Here is a 17,312-nt window from a genome sequence, read left to right on the forward strand (position 1 = left end):
TAATGTTAGAGACTAAATTATAATACTGAACAAGAAAAATATGGCCCCAAACTTTTAAAAAACATTCAGAAAAATAAATATTGCAGAAGTAATTAAAATATAATTAGTACTATCAAAAGGAAAAATAGGGTGCTGCGGGCATGTAGAGCAAGAAGTCTAAGCCATGCTTGGCAGTTAAAGAAGAGGTATTTGAGACACAATGATGATTAAGAGTTGGCCGGTGAAGATAGGATCAAGATGGCCAACTAGACACAGGCAGTATGTGCCTCCTCCATGGAGAGGAACAAGCATAGTAAGCAGATTCTCATATTTCAAATAGATCATCTAGAAGAGAATGCTAGGATTCACCAGGGAAACAATGGGAAGCACCAAAAGTAGGTAAAGAGAGGGTTCAGGGCAACTTGCTCAGCCAAGGCATGGCTAAGAGCCAGGAGAAGCTCCCGGATCCACCGAAACAGTAAGACAGAGGCCCCCAGGGCTCCACACTCCAAGAAGAGCTTTTATGATCTCCACTACAAGAGAACTCCCTAATTCACACAAATCTCAGGCCTAACATAGGGAGCTGCTTGGAGATTGCACAGAGATTGCTCTCAAAAGGGAACCCACACATAACCCCAGAAGCATTTGAGCCTAGAGCAGCTTGAGCCAGGCATTCTGAAAGCCTAGATACCAGAGAACTTCAGGCTTGTCTGCAGCCACCATGCAGTTCTGAGGAGGGATTGAGGAACCCAAGCACTCAGAAGCAGTCCTGGGAAGGTCTCCACCCCCAGGCTGCCGGCTGCTGTTGAGACTCAATGTGAGCAGACATTTTTCAGTTTCTTGCCCACACTGCCTGCCTGGGACCCCAACTTTTCCAGATGCAAGTCCAAGCCACTGTTGTCAGAGTATGATACTCAGCTGTACCCCACCCTTTAGCTGAGATTGTACTAATGGACACAGCTGTGGTCTGTGCCTGGCTGGAGAGGGTTGGAAACCAGGCTTTCCAGCATGTATCTGGAACAGTGCCCACCATCCTGTAGCTGGTTGCTGTAGAACCAAGCCTCAAGTGAACTATACTCCACACAATTGTGGAGTATAGCACAGCCTGTGGGAAGGGCCCCACCCTCTCTAGTCACAGAGTACCATTTCAGGAGTTTGAAGCCCAGAAGCTCCCCAGCCTTGGGCTGAAGTTCTGCCCAGCTGAAGAGGGACACTGGAGACTAGCCTGCCAAATCCATTGCAGCTACCAGTAACACCAGCATAACTCCACTGCTGCTACTTCCACATCACACCAGCTGCTTGGGAGCCTGAGGACCTGCCCACACCTCTGCCCCTCTGCTCCAACTACTAGCATCTGAGCAAACCACCTCCAAGAATTGGTCCTCCAGGACATAGTAAGTGTCCAGGGCTGCCAGAAAATCAATTCACACTTGTGTAAGTTCATTTACTAACTTGGGGTTTGGGTACCCCCCCACAATACATGGTTCTACAATCCTCAGCATGTTAATTACAGCCTGAGCTTAACAAAGGTTCCTCTGAAGATCGGGTAAAGGCAAAGAAGCTGCAACACCCTTCGGATCTCTGCACTCACACCACTAACACCTCTGATCCGCAAATGCCAGTTTGGGTTCCACGGGTATATAGAAGTTGCCAGCTTTTCTCGCCTTCCTAGCCATTCAAATCTCAGTTCTGTACATCAGCCTTTTATTCCTTGTGATAATGCTTAGCTTTTTCATAGATAAGCTTCCTCCTTGCCTTTCAAAGTATCTTTGGGCAAACTTCTTTCTCAAGCACTTAATCTTCAGCTCTGCAAAATCCTTCACTTTTTCTTAAGGCTTTCTGGCACAGCAGGAACGTTCTTTTTCTTCTCTTCAACACCCTCCATGGTTCCAACAGGAAAAAAGCTAAATCATGTCCTATCTTAACTCAACTATCTAGATTTGAGAGTCTACTTGCAGGAGTATCATAAATCTCATTTCATTAGATTCAGGCTTTTTGATCCAGCCTATAGTGGATTCTTTTAACCAACTTGTCATGACCCCCACCGCCCTGGTCTGGTCTGGGTCGCTACAGGAAAGAACAGGCGTGACATGGATGAGAAGTACAAGCTTGCAGGAGGCGGGCTAACCTTAAGTGCAAGATAGCCAAGAGCCCCCTCCACAATGGCTTTTATTAAGGTTATACACAACAAGTGTGGAGAGTAAAGGTAATTACATGGACAACAGATGTGGACAGTTAAAATAATTTCATACAAGGGCTGCATCTGCAAGGATTGCCACGTGCTCTTCCCTCACATGTTCTTTCCTCAAGTGTTCTTTCCCCACAACCCCCATGAAGAAGTACCAAGCATCAATGTTTAACACATGCTTACTAACCAGTGACCGATTTTATCTCATTCTGGAAAACTGAGTTACTTGGGGGATTGCCCCAAGTCACAAAACGTCTCAAGGCTTGCCAGGAGACTGTCCTGTTCTCAGCATTTCCTTTTAATGTGATAAGAATCAGTAACTGTCCTTGTAAGCATGGTGTCCATTCCTCTACACCAGGGGTCCTCAAACTGCAGCCTGCGGGCCACATGAGGCGGTGTGATTGTCTTTGTTCCCATTTTGTCTTTTTACTTCAAAATAAGATATGTGCAGTGTGCATAGGAATTTGTTCATAGTTTTGTTTTTTTTTTTAAACTATAGTCCAGCCCTCCAGCAGTCTGAGGGACAGTGAATTGGCCCTCTGTTTAAAAAGTTTGAGGATGACTGCTCTATACCAACTCATTAGGCAGACTGCTCAATTCTGAGTTGTGAAAGTTATCAGAATCAGAATGGAATCACTAGTGTTAGAAAATAACCCTGACAGATAGAGTAGAGGAAGGCTACGAAGAGAGGGTTCTCATGCTTATATGCCTGATAACAAAACTATGCCAAAAGACTCTGCAAAAAGTATAGTCTTGTTCAAAGGCCATCACAAACTTACACACAAAAAATACTTTTACAAGGACATCTGCCCAACAACTGTCTGCCCAACCTCAAACAAGCATCATCCTTGTTGCTGATCTTTGTAGCCAAGGATAATTATCTCAAAACAATTATGAAATCCTCCTTATTTTTCCTTTTAAAACCTTTGTCTTCCTGGCTTGGCACCTGTAGCTCAGCAGCTAGGGTGCCAACCACATACACTGGAGCTGGCAGGTTCAAACACAGCCTGGGCCTGCCAAACAACAATGACAACTACAACCGAAAAAATATCTGGGCATGGCCAGAAGCAAGATGGCAGCCGAGTAACAGCTTCTGTGCAACTGGGCACAGTGAGATTGGAGAAAAAAGATTCCAGGCATCTCTGGCTGGTGGGTTCTGCCCAGAAATTTCCCTTTGGTGACACAGGGAGTCAGCAAGAGACTTCTGGACCCCACAAGGAGGACAAAAGCGGTGGAAAACTGGCAAATGGTAGATGCGTTTGTTCCGTGGGAGGCTGCCCGCAGCTGTAGCCATAGCAACAGCGAGACTGCAAGCAGGAAAAACCTTACCTGTAGGCTGTTTTGGTTTTTTTGGACTTGGGCACTCGATTAAACTACCTTGGGAGATCTTGGGCAGGTGTGTGGACGACTTTGGGCGTTGTCTGGGGCCCCCGGACTGAGCCCCTGAGTCAGAAAGGAACTAATATTGTTCAGCTGTGGGCTGCCCACACAGCTGCAGGTTGCAGCATGGGGATCAGCTGGGAGACCTTGGCGAGTAATCTAGTGACTGAGCTGCCCACAGGCAGTGACTGAAACATGCAGAAATCTATGTGTTTGGCAGATTAACAGCCTTGGCCCTCAGGAACATAGAGCGAGACAGGTTTTGGCACACTGGAAAAGCGGGCAGCCACACCAGGAGAGATCCCAGCCAGAAAATACTTTACTTGAAAAGCTTCTGGTTAGCCAAGGTTCATAGTTTGGAGTGTCTTTTAAGCGGGGCTGAGGAGACATTTGGCCTCCCAAGCTGTGGGGTCTGAGAAATCAGCAGAGGCCTCCAGTCTCCATCTCGTACAGCTGTATCAACATTGTGATTAACATCTCATACCAAAGAGATCACCTGTTGCCCAGAAAATATTCAGCAAGATATATATACTGGGTTTTTTTGTTGTTGTTGTTTTGGGTTTTTTTTTTTCTTACTTTTAACATTTTTCCTAGACATTTTTCTTCTTTTTCATTTTGTTCTTTTTTCTTCACTTTCTACTTTAAATACAATCTTCCATTTTTGCCTTCTTCAATAATTAGAATTTCATTTTTGCCAGTGTTTATGCCCCTATTATTTGTTTTTCCCCCAATTTTATTAATTGTTTTTGTTTGTTTCGGTTTGATTTATAGTACTTTTGTCTTTCCTCTCTACCTGGTAGAGGTGAGATGCTGTGTGTGATCAGGCTGGCAAAGAGCTCTTGACCTCAAGGGAACCACCCAACCCAGCACCCCCAGAGGGTGGGGTTTTTAAGATTGTGTCTAAGTACCCTACTATACAGCTATATTACTCCTGTCTACTTCTTTTGGTGCCTTTCTTCTTTTTTGTCAATTATTTCATTTTACTCACCCCTTCTTCTTTCTCTTTTTTTCTTTCTTTTTAAAATCTTTTTTCCCTTCTTGCTCTTCAATCTTCTTATCTTTCTGGTCCCATACCAAAAGGACTCATTAAAACTTTAGAGGCACAGTAACTTAAAGAGCAAGAGGAAGTGAAAGGAAAATTAGGGCAACAAAACAGATACAAGAAAGCACTCATGAAGAAGAATCAGCAGAAAAATCCTGGCAACATGAAATACCAGTCCAGAGAAACCCCTTCAAGGGACCATGAGGTAGCTACTGCAGAGGATTCCACCTTAAAGAAATGTTAGAAATGACAGAAGGGGAATTTAAAATACAGATGATGAAAACAATGAAGGAAATTGCTGAGAAAGTGGAAAACAATTTTAAAAAATGAAGGAAATTGCTTAGAAAGGGAAAATAACCAAAAGGAAATTCAAAAACAATCAAATAAGAGATGAACAATATGAAGAATATAGAAAGGATATAGCAGAGCTGAAGGAACTGAAACAATTAGGAAACTTAAAGATGCAATAAAAGTATCAATAACAGATTAGATCATGCAGAAAAAAGAATCTCAGGTAGAGGATAAAGCTCTTGAGATAACTCAGATATTAAAGAGGCAGAAAAAAAGAGAAAGCAGAACGTTCACTAACAGAATTATGGGACTTTATGAAGCATTCAAACATTCAAGTTATAGGTATCCTAGAAGGGGAAGAAGAATGCCTCAAAGGAGTGGAAACCATTCTAGAGTATATTATAAATGAAAATTTCCCAAATATCACCAAACACATTCTGACATACTCCTTTCAGAGGGATATCAGTTCCTCTGGTCGCCTCAATTCAAATAGAGCTTCTCCAAGACACATTGTGATGAATCTATCTAAAGTCAAGACAAAATAAAAGATTTTGCAAGCTTCCAGGAATAAGCACCAACTGACCTACAGGGGCAAATCCATCAGGGTGACAGAAGACTTCTCTAATGAAACTTTTCAAGCCAGAAGACAATGGTCATCTATCTTTAAACTACTTAAACATAACAATTTCTAACCCAGAATTTTATATCCTGCTAAGCTAAGCTAAGCTTTAAAATTGATGGAGAAATCAAATCTTTTACTGATATGCAAACATTGAGGAAATTTGCCACAACAAGACCAGCTTTACAGGGAATATTTCAACCTGTTTGTGGGATAAATTTCCACATGTGTGCCACTGAGGCAGGGAAAAGCGAGTTGACAGGTTTTTACTAACACAGTAAAACACAGTAGCTCTAAGCCAGCTGCCTCCATCAGCATATAGGGCCTGCAAAATAGGAAAATAAAATTCCATTCGCAGTGGCTTTATGATGCAATTGTTAAGCCTAGATAAGGTCACAGGTTGAGAGCCTGCCTGCTGGAGATACAACCCAGAGGTTGATGATGTGCGAAAAACATTGTCTTAACAGCTATATAGCTTCAAGCTCTGTGGATAAACAAAATCATAAAGCCTATCTGTTAAATCTCAATGGGCACATGGAAATCCTGATTATCCCCCCAAGTTTCTGATTTTTATAGATAGTTGAAGCATGTCCATAAATAATGTAAGAAGGATGTTTTGAATAGATATTATTGATTTTTAGAATTGATGTCCTTAAGCAAAGTTAAAGTTAGCTAAGAATTGTTTAGAAGGAAAATTCTTTGATTATAGATTAATGGAGTGTTCGTGACTGCTTGACTATATAAGGTGGTCCCAAATAAAGCTCATTTGCTACTTACCAATCTGAGATGTAGCCTGCTTCTTGTTTTCCAAAACATTACATGAGCAAGCTTGCATCAGCGGCAAAGCTGCTGTTCCCTCACGTGGTCCCTCACTGAAACACCTGTTCTACACACTGACCATTACAAAGGACGTTCAGCAAAGTATACACCCAAAAATTAAAGGACAGAACCTAGTTTCCACAATGATGCGAAAGACAAAACTAAGCAATGGACTTTCACAAAATAAGATGAAGAGAATGTTACCACACTTACCAATTATCTCAATAAATGTCAATGGCTTGAATTCCCCACTGAAGAGGCATAGACTGGCTGATTGGATTACAAAAACACAAGCCATCTATCTGCTGTCTGCAGGAAACACCACTTCACATCAAAAGACAAATTAAAACTCAGAGTTAAGGGTTAGAAGTCAATTTTTCAGGCAAACCGAATTCAGAAGAAAAGAAGGGTTGCAATCTTATTTTCAGATACATGTGGATTTAAAGCAACTAAAGTCAAAAAAGACAATGATAGTCACTTCATATTGGTCAAGGGAAACATACAACAAGAAGACATTTCAATTCTAAATGTTTATGCACCCAATTTAAATGCTCCCAGATTCTTGAAACAGACCTTTCTCGGTCTGAGCAATATGATATCCTATAACACCATGGTAACAGGGGACTTTAACACTCCTCTTACAGAGCTGGACAGATCCTCTAAACAGAAATTAAACAAAGATATTAGAGATTTAAATGAGATCCTAAAACAACTGTGCTTGATAGACGTATATACAACACTCCATCCCAAAGATAAAAAATATACATTCTTCTTATCATCCCATGAAACATTCTCCAAAATTGATCATATCCTAGGACACAAAACAAACCTCAACAGAATCAAAAGAATTGAAATTTTACCTTGTATCTTCTCAGACCACAAGGCACTAAAGGTGGAACTCAACTCCAACAAAAATGTTCAATTCCACACAAAGGCATGGAAGTTAAACAACCTTATGCTGAATGACAGTTGAGTCCAGGAAGAAATAAAAAAGGAAATCATTAACTTCCTTGAGTATAACAACAATGAAGACACAAGCTACCAATACCTGTGGGATACAGCAAAAGCAGTCCTGAGAGGAAAATTTATCACTTTAGAAGCCTACATCCGAAAAACAGAGGGAGAGCACATCAACAAACTCACAAGCCATCTTATGGAGTTGGAAAAAGAAGAACAATCTAAGCCTAAACCCAGCATAAGGAAAGAAATATCCAAAATTGAATCAGAGATTAATGAAATTGAAAACAAAAGAATCATACAGAAAATAAATTAAACAAAGAGTTGGTTTTTTAAAAATAAATACATAAAATAGATAAACCTTTAGCCAGATTAACTAGAAATAAAAAAGTAAAATCTCTAGTAACTTCAATCAGAAATCATAAAAGGGGAATAACAACTGATACCACTGAGATATAACAGATTATCTCTGAATACTATGAGAAACTTAATGCCCAGAAATTTGACAATGTGAAGGAAATGGATCGATATTTAGAATCACACGCTCTCCCTAGACTCAGCCCAGATGAAACAGATCTCCTGAACAGACCAATTTCAAGCAATGAGATCAAAGAAACAATTAAAAATCTCCCAACAACAAAAAAAATGCCCTGGTCCAGATGGCTTCAGACCAGAATTCTATCAAACCTTTAAAGAAGAGCTTATTCCTGAATTATTCCAAAAAATTGAGGAGGAAGGAATCTGCCTCAACACATTCAATGAAGCAAACATCACCCTGATATCAAAACCAGGAAAAGACCCAATTAAAAAGAACTTTAGACCAATTTCACTAATGAATATAGATGCAAAAATTCTCAACAAAATTCTAGCCAATAGATTATAGCTTATCCTCAAAAAAGTCATACATCATGATCAAGTAGGTTTTATCCCAGGGATGCAAGGCTGGTTTAATATACGTAAATCCATAAACGTTATTCACCATGTCAACAGAAGCAAAAACAAAGCCCATATGATCCTCTCAATAGATGCAGAAAAAACATTCGATAAAATCCAGCATCCTTTTCTAATTAAGAATGCTGAAGAGTTTAGGCATAGGTGGCACATTTCTGAAACTAATTGAAGCTATCATGACAAACCCACAGCTAATATTTTACTGAATGGAGTTAAACTGAAAGCTTTTCCACTTAGAACTGGAACCAGACAAGGTTGTTCTCTGTCACCATTACTATTCAACATAGTGCTGGAAGTTCTAGCCAATATAATTAGGCAAGACAAGGAAATAAAGGGCATCCAAACGGGAGCACAGGAGGTCAAACTCTCCCTTTTTGCTGATGATCTTATACTTAGAGAACCCTAAAGACTCAATCACAAGACTCTTGGAAGTCATCAAAAAATACAGTAATATCTCAGGATAGAAAATCAATGTCCATAAGTCAGTTGCCTTTGTATACGCCAACAGCAGCCAAGAAGAGAGGTTAATTAAGGACACAACTCCCTTCACCATAGCCCCAAAGAAAATGAAATACTTAGGAATATACCTAACAAAAGAGGTGAAGGACCTCTATAAAGAAAATTATGAAACCCTAAGAAAGTAAATAGCAGACGACTTCAACAAATGGAAGAACATACCATGCTCATGGCTGGGAAGAATCAACATTGTTAAAATGTCTATACTTGACAGAGCAATCTACTGATTCAATGCCATCCCTATTAAAATACCAACATCCTACTTTCAAGACTTGGAAAAAATGATTCTGCATTTTGTATGGAACCAGAAAAAAAAACATATAGCTAAAGCAGTTCTTAGTAATAAAAACAAGGCTGAGGGTATCACCATACTAGATTTTAGGCTGCACTACAAGGCCATAGTGGTCAAGACAGCATGGTACTGGCACAAAAATAGAGACATAGACATTTGGAATCCAATAGAAAACCAGGAAATGAAACCAACAACTTACAACCACCTAATCTTCCCTAAACCTAACAAGAACGTCCACTGGGGGAAAGACTCCCTATTCAATAAATGGTGCTGGGAGAACTGGATATCCACATGTACAAGATTGAAACTGGACCCGCATCTTTCTCCATTCACAAAAATTGATCAAGATGGATAAAGGACTTAAATTTAAGGCATGAAACGATAAAAATCCTCAAAGAAAGCAGAGGAAAAACACTGGAAGATATTAGCCTGGGGAAAGACTTTATGAAGAAGACTGCCATAGCAATAGCAACAACAGCAATAATAAACAAATGGGATTTAATTGAACTGAAAAGCTTCTGTACAGCTAAGGAGACAACAACCAAAGCAAATAGACAACATACCCAATGGGAAAGGATATTTGCATATTTTGAATCAGACAAAAGCTTAATAACTATGATCAATACAGAACTTAAATTAATCCACAAGAAAAAAACCAACCATCCCATACATCAATGGGGAAGAGAGATGAACAGAACATTCTCTAAAGAAGACAGATGAATGGTTAACAAACACATGAAAAAATGCTCAACATCCCTAATTATTAGAGAAATGCAAATTAAAGCCACCCTGAGAAACCAGCTAAACCCAGCGAGAATGGTCCATATCACGAAATCTCAAAACTGCAGATTCTGGTGTGGATGTGGAGAGAAGGGAACACTTTTACACTGCTGGTGAGACTGCAAACTAATACAACCTTTTTGGAAGGAAGTATGGAGAAACCTCAAAGAACTCAACCTAGATCTCCCATTTGACCCTGCAATCCCATTATTGGGCATCTATACAGAAGGAAAGAAAACCTTTTATTATAAAGACACTTGTACTAGACTATTTATCACAGCTCAATTTACAATAGCTAAAATGTAGAAACAGCCTAAATGCCCCTCAACCTAGGAATGGACTGGCAAGCTGTGGTATATGTATACCACGAAATACTACTCAGCCATTAAAAAAAATGGAGATTTTGCAGCATCTGTATTAACCTTGATGGAGGTGGAACACATTATTCTTAGTGAAGCATCACAGGAATGGAGAAGCATGATCCTATGTATTGAACTTTGATCTGAGGACAATTAATGACAATTAATGACACAGTGGGGCATGAGGGAAGGGGAAAGCAGACAGAGAGAGAAGGAGGGAGGGGGTAATGAAAGGGAAAGAAAAAGAATAAAAGAAAAGAAAATAGTGACTAATTCTCACATAAATTGGATTTAATTTTGACCAAAATATATTACTTGAGCATTAATTTTTAATTCAATTTGTTAATATGTTGTTTAGGATAGTGCATCCTCATTTATAAGTAAAATATGTTTGTAATTTCCCTTTATAATATTTTTTCTGATTTTAATATCAGGTGTATCTAGATGGAAGTAGAATGATTTTGAAGTATTTCTTCTTTTTCTATTGTCTATAAGATTTGGCACGATCTGTTTTTTGAAATTATCTTTTATTTTTATTTATAAATATTAGTTGTCTATTTTTTGAGACTTTGGAAAAAAATAATAAGAAGTTAACTGATGACTCCATACTGAACCTCAGAGTCAAAGCATTCTATGATACACATACTCTTATCTGACGATGTGAATGTTACTTTTTTTTGCATTATTATTATTATTGCTCAATATTTCATTGCAGCAATCGTCTGATTTCTTTTCTGAATGTATTTATCTTCATTCATTCTTTATGAGGTTTTTGTTTCTAGTCCTTATCTTAAACATTGTTATTATTAAATTTTAAGCCTTTTTAATTTTGTGAAGGCAAAAAGTGGAAACCAAATAAACACATGTATATGGACAGAGACAATAAAAAAAAAAATAGCTAAGCATTGTGGCGGGTGCCTGTAGTCCCAGATACTTGGGAGGCTGAGGCAAGAGAATCGCTTAAGCCCAAGAGTTTGAGGTTGCTGTGAGCTGTGACGCCATGGCACTCTTCCAAGGGTGACATAGTGACACTCTGTCTCAAAAAAACAAAACAACAACAAAAAAAACCTTTGTCTTCCTTAGCTCCCTGAATACACACACAGTTTGCCACAGCACCCATTTTCCCATTGCAATGGCCTACTCCTGAATAAACATTATTTTTTTTTAGAGAGCCTGTCTATTTGTTACTTAGGTTGACAGAGTCAACACTAAGGAAGAGTGAAGCAAAAAAGAAAACAACACTACACATTGTTGCTAGAAGATGGCTGGCTGCAAGCCAGACACTGTTCCCCAAGGACACATTACCCTAATTCATTCACCAGAGTGCAGGGTTCCTCACTCTCACAAACCAAAACACTCAATCCAAGCAGTGTGCCGGAGCTAGTCATTTCATGTTAAGACTCAAAATAAAAATAGCCTCTCAGTTTTTACTTTGCATTGTGAAAGACAACTATGGAAAGAATAATAGCTTGTATATTTTTAATATTTAACATGTGTCAAGCACAGTTCTAAGAAATTCTATGTATTCTTAAAAAAAAATAAACCCTACATGGTAGGTGTTATTATCATTATTTGAACCTTCTCCCTTACTGATCTCATTCAAATGACTTTCAAGTCCACTTACTAAATGTCCACTTCTTAAGCCTTTGGAATTTACCCTCTCCCTTCTATTTCTACTGTCACATGATCCTGGTTCTCATTGTATCCCATCTCTACCATTACTACTGACTTTGTCTTCCCTTCTCTAATCCATTTTCTTCCTTCCTTTCTTTCTTTTAGACAGAGTCTCACTCAGTCATCCTGGGTACAGTGTCATGATGTCATAGCTCACAGCAACCTCAAACTCTTGGGCTCAAGCAATCCTCTTGCTTCAGCCTCCTGAGTAACTGGGACTACAGGCATGAGCCACCACAACCGGCTAAGTTTTCTATTTTTAGTAGAGACAGGGTCTTACTCTTGCACAGGCTGGTCTGAGCTCAGGCAATCCACCCACGTTGGCCCCCCAGAGTGCTAGGATTACAGGTGTAAGCCACTGCACCCAGCCTTCTAATCCATTTTCTACACTGCCTCTTGTATTTCTGAAACACAGCTTTTAACATGCCACTCTTACTGTCTAAAACATTTACTGGCTCCTTATGACCATCAAAACAACTTAGAGTCCTGGGTATAAATGTTCTGCGCCAGGGTCTGTAACTCATGACAGCTCATCTCTGTGGCTCTCTCTCCCTAGTTCCTCTTTAGCCTTTTCACCTCTCAAAAGTTTTAGTCGTCAGTAGGCACCCGGACAAATCACCATTGACAGGACACACTGAGTAGCACATTTGTATGCTATTATGTCTTTGCCTATTCATTCAACAAATACTTATTGCGCACCTACATTGTGTCATGAATGTACTAAGCACTTTAACTGCGTTATCTCGTGTAATTTTAACAAAACAGCATCTTCCTTTTTAGAGATGAGGAAACCACAAAGTGCAGAGGAGTCAGCTCGACAAGCGTCACCCGGCTAAGTGTGGGGTGGAGGGAACAGCTTCAGCCCCGAGCCCAGAGGCCAGGCACGTTGCCACCACACTGGCTGCTGCTTCTGGCTTGGTCGGGTCCAGCCCCGACCCCTGCAGCCCGCTGTCTTCTGCCCCAGCTGGATTGTGAGCTCCCTGCAGGCAGGAGCTGCGCCCACACAGTGCCTGGCCCCACGGCCGCATATGCTAGTCCCTTCAAAGGTTCGGAGGGCGAAGGAACGTGTTTCAGCAAAGCGTGGACAACACTGGTTTAGACTAAGAACATTCACTGCTCTTCGAGTCGCTAACGGATTTAAGCGGGAAGTTGCGGGAACGGCCCCGTTGCTGGGGTCCAGACTCACCACAAGTACCGACCGGGGCAGCTCCTTTCTATTCACAGCAGCTGCTCAAAGGTCTAGGTTTACTGCTGTTACCACGGCAACGCCCCCCTCACTGGGGGGCGGAGCCGGGCGGGCCCGGAGGCGCATGCGCAGCCGGCGCCTGGTGTTCACGCCCAAAATACAGTCGGATTCGTCCTCTAGTCAGGTCTGTTCTGTCTTGTGACACAGGTTCAAATAGAAAACCTGGCATTCGTCAAGTTTACTATTCCTAACAGATGGTATGTTGATAATTAAATGAATTTTGAATACTTTGGAAGATGCTTGTCCAATATTCCAAAATGGCTCAAGGGATCCTGATGGCAGCAGATAAGGCACCTTGCCGGCAACGTCAACAGCAAAAATATATCGCAAGGGTTTTTTTGGTGTTTTTTAAGCTATTGTACTTCTGTTGGCTTTTAATAATGAATAAGGTTTTGTGTTGTGGGCCCCTTGGTCACGGGGTGTTGGGTACACACAAAGTATGACTGCTGTCCAGGATTATTCAACTTCTCTAGTTCTGTGCTCATATTGGTTTTTAAGTACATAAGCTAACGTTATTTAAAAAATAGTTTTAAGATGACTACAGCGTTGCAATAACGTGACAAAGGACTTTGTATCCAACACATATAAAGAATATTTATAATTCAGTAAGAAAAACTAACCCAATTTTTTAAGTGGGCAGATGATTTGAATACTTCACCAAATAAGACATATGAATGGTCAGTAAGCACATGGAAAGATGCTTAACAGGTAGTCATCAGGAAGATACTAACCACAATATACATTGCTCCACATCCACCAGAATAGGTAAAATTAAAAAGACCACCAACTACAAACATGTGGAGAAACTGGAACTCTCCTACACAGCTGTTGAGAATGTAAAATGCACAACTGTAACCAGCTCCATAACCAAAATTTTATAATTCTCAAGTATCTTAGTTCCTTCATATTACAAATGAGTTTCCAGTGTTTATTATCCGGACTGAGGCAGGCCAATAAGTGACCTTGAATTGACAGGACTGTAACAGTAAATGTTAGCACCAATGGCTGAGTAATTGCAGTCTCAGAGAAAGCAAAGAGACAGAGAGGTCTCTATAAGAATTGCTCAGTAGAACTTTATAACTTTCTCTCCACCAATGCAATTTTTAAGTTTTTCCCCTAGAAACAGCAGAACCCCCTTGCAGCCCTGAGATAACAACAGCACTTTACACTACCTGTTTGTCTGGAGAAAGACAAGATTTAATCACTGAAGAAGAACAAAAACTTATGGCCAAACTTATTGCAGTTTTTATTCACAATAGCCAAAAATTGAAAATAATATAAATAGCCAATAACAAGAGAATGGACAAATATCCATACACTGGAATCCTACTCAGAGGTAAAAAGGAAAAACTAATACACATAACATGGTTAAACTTCAATTATGGTGAGTGTAAGAAGCCAGACACAAAATAGCACATGCTGTCTAATTCCATTTAAATAAAATGCAAACAAACCTATACTGATGCAAAGCAGATTAGTGGCTGCCTTGGTCTTGGGCAAAGGGAGGAATACATTGCAAAGAGACACAAGAAATCTTTCAGAGGCTCAGCACCCATGGCTCAGTGGTTAGGGCGCCGGCCACATGCACCAGGGCTGGTGGGTTCAAACCCAGCCCGGGGCCTGCAAAACAACAACTGCAACAACAAAAAAATAGCCAGGCATGTGGTGGGCACCTGTATTCCCAGCTACTTGGGAGTTTAAGGCTGGGTGTAGTTTATTATATATAAATTGTTTCTCAATAAAATTGATAGGAAAAAATAACTGTGATATAATGTCTTTATTGGTTTCCATAATCTTATGCAAGTTTTTCAAAAATTTATACCATGCATTTGTTAGCAACACTGAAATGTCCTTGTTAGGACAGGCCAGTATTCACCAGGGCTAAAAAACATAGACGATTATCCTTGCTATTAATTATTAAATAATAAATCCAGATGTCTAAAATTTAGAAAACAGAGTAAACTTATTTTTAAAAAGCATGTTAGTTAACATTTTCAAATCATATGCTCAATATTTTCTTTCAAACTCCAACCATCTTTCAGGTGAAATACCTCTAAATTTAAAGCACCGTGTCTAATGGTTAATCTAAAAATAATACAATGAATTCACAATACGTCTAAAAAAACGAACACACACAGGAAGTAGTGTATTTATTTCCATACAAAAAAAAATAGGTAGTCATCATTAGAGTGCTTATTGTCAATCAGGTCCTGTTCTCAGCACATTTACTTATATATGGATTTACCTCACTTAATCCTCACAAGACTCCAAGTTAAATGTTATATATTATTTATTATTTGTGACTTTCAATGGCAAAGAGGAAATTAATTTGCCCAAGATGTACAGCCCCTATAGCAGAAAGGACATTTGAATGCATGCTTTCTGGATGCAATACTTGTACCCTTAACCGGTGTGCTACATTAGTTAGTTCTGATAAATCAGAAGACCAAAAATTATTTAGAAAGCTTCCTCTTACAAGTACTCTTGACACTGGGCAACTTAATTCACCTCCAGGACTCAGCCACCACATCTGTAAAGGTATTGGCGAAGGAAGGTGCATTTAAACACCTATAAGTCATAGGGCTGCTATGAGACTTAAATGAGATAATGGTGACACTGCAGTTTAGCACAGTACTTCCCACAATAATGGCTCAATAACATATAGCTATTATTATGTTGCTTCCAGACTTCACACAACTGTAAAATACATTTACTCTGCATCAAGCAGCAGCATAGCATATACACTGGAGAAAGACTGCCAGTCTAGTACCACACTCCCTAGTGTGTTACCTTCTTGTATCATACCTCAGTTTCCTTATCTGTTAAATTAAGATAATAGCCGAGGGTGATAAAGTGAGACCCTGTCTGTAAAACAAAAATTAAGATAATAGTACCTACCTTTTAAGGTGTCATGAAGCACATAAGGTGGCTAGAATAATACCTGGCACTTAAACAAATGATTTTTTTGTACAGCATACAAGGTCTGACAAGTTCACGAACTCATCCTACAAAAGGTACTACGTATCTCTTTGCTGAGTATCACTACAGTTATTTTTGAAGCACTCCTCTTAGGAAACTACACATATAGTCTATCCTTTAAAGCAATTTGGAACTCTTTTTCTGGAATGGCCTTCAGAGCTGTTGTCACATAATCCTTGATGTCCTCAATGTCATCAAAATGTCTTCCTTAAATATTTTTTATCTTCAGGTAAAGAAAAAGGTCATTCGGGGCCAGATCAGGTAAATAGGGAGGATGTTCCAATACAGTTATCTGTTTACTGGCTAAAAACTTCACAGATAGTGACATGTGAGTTGAGGCATTGTCATGATGTAAGAGCCATGAGTTGTCAGGGAATTCAGGTCATTTTTGTCTTTTTCACACAGCCTTTTCAGCACTTCAAAATACTACACTTGGTTAACTGTCCAGTTGGTAAAATTCGTAATCAACAATCCCTCTAATACCACATAACAGTAAACAGTTTTGACTTAATTTGGACTGAAGGAACTTTTTTGTTCGTGGAGAACTGGCTGATTTCCACTGTGCACTTTGACACTCTGTTTCAGGGTCATATTGGCACACCACGTTTCACTGCCACTGATAATAAGGCCCAAAACATCATCTTGCCTCTCTAAAAGGTCTTGGCAAACTTTAACTCTCTTTTGCTTTTGTTCATCAGTAAGGTCCGTCAGGGCCATTTTTGCACACATCTTTCTCATGCCAAGATTTTCAGTTAAGATTTCCTAACTGTTTCTTTATCAATGTTTATTTGGTCTGCCATGCTTCTCAGTCAGCTGACAATTTCAACACACAATTCAACAAATTTTTACAACATTTTGCAACAATGAAAATGCTCATTACTGGCCACCTTGACCTCTTATCATCAGTGACACTTTCTCTCGTCTCAGGAAAACATTTAATCCATTTGTACACTGCCAATTTCTTCATGATATTATCCCCATACACTTGGACTAACATTATCCCTGATTCACTTCCACTCTTGCCAAGTTTAACAACAAATGTAATGTTTGTTTACTGCTTTAGTTCAAGATCCAATATTCTTGTGACAGCACACAAAAACATACATCAACAGTGAGTGCCTCTCAGTAAGACACTGCCACATGTTGACATGAACATAGCTGTGAGACACTAATATATCAAGGTATAAAACCTTACCAAGTTGTTTGTACAATGCTGCCAATGTAAGTGCATGGTGGCAAG

At 39.6% G+C, this 17,312-nt stretch overlaps 1 protein-coding gene across 1 annotated transcript in view; it reads right to left on the minus strand.

The window, feature by feature from the left end:
• CFAP44 (cilia and flagella associated protein 44) overlaps positions 1 to 13,058 on the minus strand; it is a 139,594-nt gene extending 126,536 nt beyond the window's left edge. The window contains exon 1 of the mRNA XM_053565814.1: positions 13,034 to 13,058. The gene's annotated coding sequence lies outside the window, so the exon portion shown is untranslated. The remainder of the gene's footprint in view (positions 1 to 13,033) is intronic.
• Positions 13,059 to 17,312: the final 4,254 nt, after the last annotated feature.

The sequence above is a fragment of the Nycticebus coucang genome, chromosome 16, assembly GCF_027406575.1.
Source record: "Nycticebus coucang isolate mNycCou1 chromosome 16, mNycCou1.pri, whole genome shotgun sequence".
Classification (NCBI taxonomy): Eukaryota; Metazoa; Chordata; class Mammalia; order Primates; family Lorisidae; genus Nycticebus; species Nycticebus coucang.